This window comes from Halichoerus grypus, chromosome 10, assembly GCF_964656455.1.
Source record: "Halichoerus grypus chromosome 10, mHalGry1.hap1.1, whole genome shotgun sequence".
Lineage (NCBI taxonomy): Eukaryota > Metazoa > Chordata > Mammalia > Carnivora > Phocidae > Halichoerus > Halichoerus grypus.
Genome location: NC_135721.1, coordinates 124,993,603 through 124,996,507, shown reverse-complemented (window position 1 = coordinate 124,996,507; position 2,905 = coordinate 124,993,603).

Here is a 2,905-nt window from a genome sequence, read left to right as displayed (position 1 = left end):
ACCCCACGCTGAGCGCAGAGCCTGACGCCGGCCCCATCCCACAACCCTGAGATCATGACCTGAGCTGAAATCAAGAGTTGGATGCTTAACCGACAGAGCCACCCAGGTGCCCAGAAATTGGTGTCTATTTTAAACTTACAGTTCATTTCGGTTGGACCAGTCACATTTCAAGTGCCCAAAAGCCACATGCGGTTCACTATATTCGATAGTCCACAGATAGAAATAAAATCAGAACCCTATTGCACACATCATTTGAACCAAAACAAATTCCAAGTGAATTAAAGATTTGAATCTAAAATATAAGGTTATTAAAATCTTAGAAGAAAACATGCAACGCTGCACTTGTAAGCTCTTTCAAGCCACCTGCAATGCAAATGGCAGATAAAGGGTTAATATCTATATACACAAAGAGCTTTGGCAAATTAGTATCAGAATAAAAGTGGTCAGAAGCTCTATAGAACAAACCCACATGGTCAATAAACCTAAAAAGATATCCAGCTTCCCTGGGAGTCAGGAAAATACACATGAAATAACAAGACATCACTTCACTCACATCAGACTAGCAAATTGGAAGCTTGTGAACACCTACTACAGGCTAGGGAGAGACTCAATTCACCACATCACAGATTGCTGGAGAGCCATCCGGCAGCACCTACCAAAATAAAACAACTCCACGTACTCTTTGACCAGCAATCCCATGCCTGAGAATCCACAGCGTAGAAAGAAAAGCACCAGAATGTATGTAGATGTGGATGTTCACATCAACAGGGATCGTGAGTATAGGTAGAGGAAGAGCTGAATAAAGTGTGACACGTCATGCAGCCACTAAAAAAGAGTTTCTTGTCTCGAGGGGACTTCTGTCCTCCATCTCGGCAAGATGCAGAGAAATGTATAAACTGATATAGGAAAGACGTTATTAGTGTTCAAAGCCCACGGCCAAGAAAGAATTCTTGAGACGTCTTTGGTGCAAAAACGTGATTTTATTAAAGCACAGGGACAGGACCCGTGGGCAGAAAGAACTGCACGGGGGTCATGAGGAGGGGCCCATTACATACTTTCAAGTCGGGAAGGGGTTAGGGATAGTGTAAGTCCCTAAGGAATTTTGGAAGCAAGGTTTCCAGGACCTTGAGGAGGCTAGCTATTGTTGGGAAAAGGTCATTTATTACCGTCTAATAAAACCTTAGTCATGAGACCCTTCAGATGTGTATCGGTGGGCCATATGCTTAGGGGATGATTGCCAACACCTATCTTGGAGGGTTTAGAGATAAAAGAAGTTTCCAAAGGAATTCTTATATGTTAAAGTAGACTTATAGGATTGGGGGCGGGGTCAGACTAGAATTGCCTTTTGCCCTTAGCAAAGTATTAACATCGAGGCAGTTGAGTCCTCAGAGGACAAACTCTGCCTGTTTGAAGGACTTGTCAGTGGGCTCTAGGTAGTAAGGAAATTTAGTAATTTTTCTTCTGCCTTTGTTTCCCACATCATAAACTATGGTTCCATTTCTGTAAGAGACCGGGAGAGAAATCTACATCTGATTTTATGAGCATGAAGAGAGAGCTAGATGGAGATAATTGCTCTAGTATCAGGGTTATCTGAGAGAAGGAGAAGCAGTGGTACAGATAGAAACCCGGGAAGGCAGGAAAGAAAAATATGAGAATAGAGAAAAGGGAGGGAGGGTTGAAAGAAAAAACTATTATTTCAAAGACGGACAATTTCTGTAAAGTTATCATGTGTGTTTGAAAAGGGCAAACATTTATCTCCACATAAATCTATTCGATAAAGCTTGTGAACCATGGTATTTCAAATCTTCCATGTGCTTTACTTGATGTTTCAACTACTTGTTCTGCGGATTTCTAACAGGCGTATTAAAGTTTCCCACCGAGCTGTGGATTGCTTGTTTCTCCTTGTAATTCTATCAGTTTTAGTGTGATACGTTTTAATCGTAGTCACTAGGCACATACAAGCACAAAGGCTAAATTTATTGGTAGATTGAATATTTATCAACATATAGTTTGGTCTTTTCAAAGAACTCTGATCATTTTTGTGTGAAATCCATTTTGCCTAATGCCATGATTGTTTGCACGGCTTGCCTTCCTCCTCCTGGCTTGCCCGGTGCACCTTTTCCCTCTCAGCATTTCCAGTCTTTCTGTGTCACTCTGCTTTTGCTCCCTCTAATGAAACAGCATACAGTTTGACTTTTTTTTTTAATTCAATTCAAGAGTCTCTGTCTTTTCACAGTGAATTTAATATATTCACATTTATTATGGTTATTGATGCATTTGTACATTTCTACCAATTTACCTTGTGTCTTCTATTGCATGTGTTGTGTTCATGTTTCTTTTTCTAGCATTTTATTTGCTCCCAATTAATTTTTCTTCTAATGACTTAGAAAGTATATATTCTGTTTCTATTATCTTTGTTTGTTGAAACACATAGTTAAGCATATTAACTAAAGCTATGTCTTCCTACCAAATAAAATGATGATCTTAACTTCCTTTTACTTTTCTCTCCTACCTCCTTTCCAGTCTTCATACCTCCCCATCCCAGGTTGTCATCTCAGATTTTAGTTAATTATTATAATTCAAGATTTTTATTTAGACTTATATTTTGCTGATTTCTTTGCTTACCTGTGTTTCTTATATCCCATGTTTTCTTCTTGGATCCATTTTCTCTTCATTGGAATATAACTCCCTACACCAGTGGTTTCTCAACCAGAGGCTACACCACAGCCCTTACCAGTGTGGAGTTGTATTGTCAAGGTGACTAAGGAGAAATTCCACTGACATTTGGTGGACAGTAGTCAAGGACACTAAGCAACCTGCAGTGTGTGGGTCAGTCTTACACGATAAAGAATCCTTCCACCCAAAGTGCCACCAGTACCCTGTGGAGGAATGCCATGCTACATGA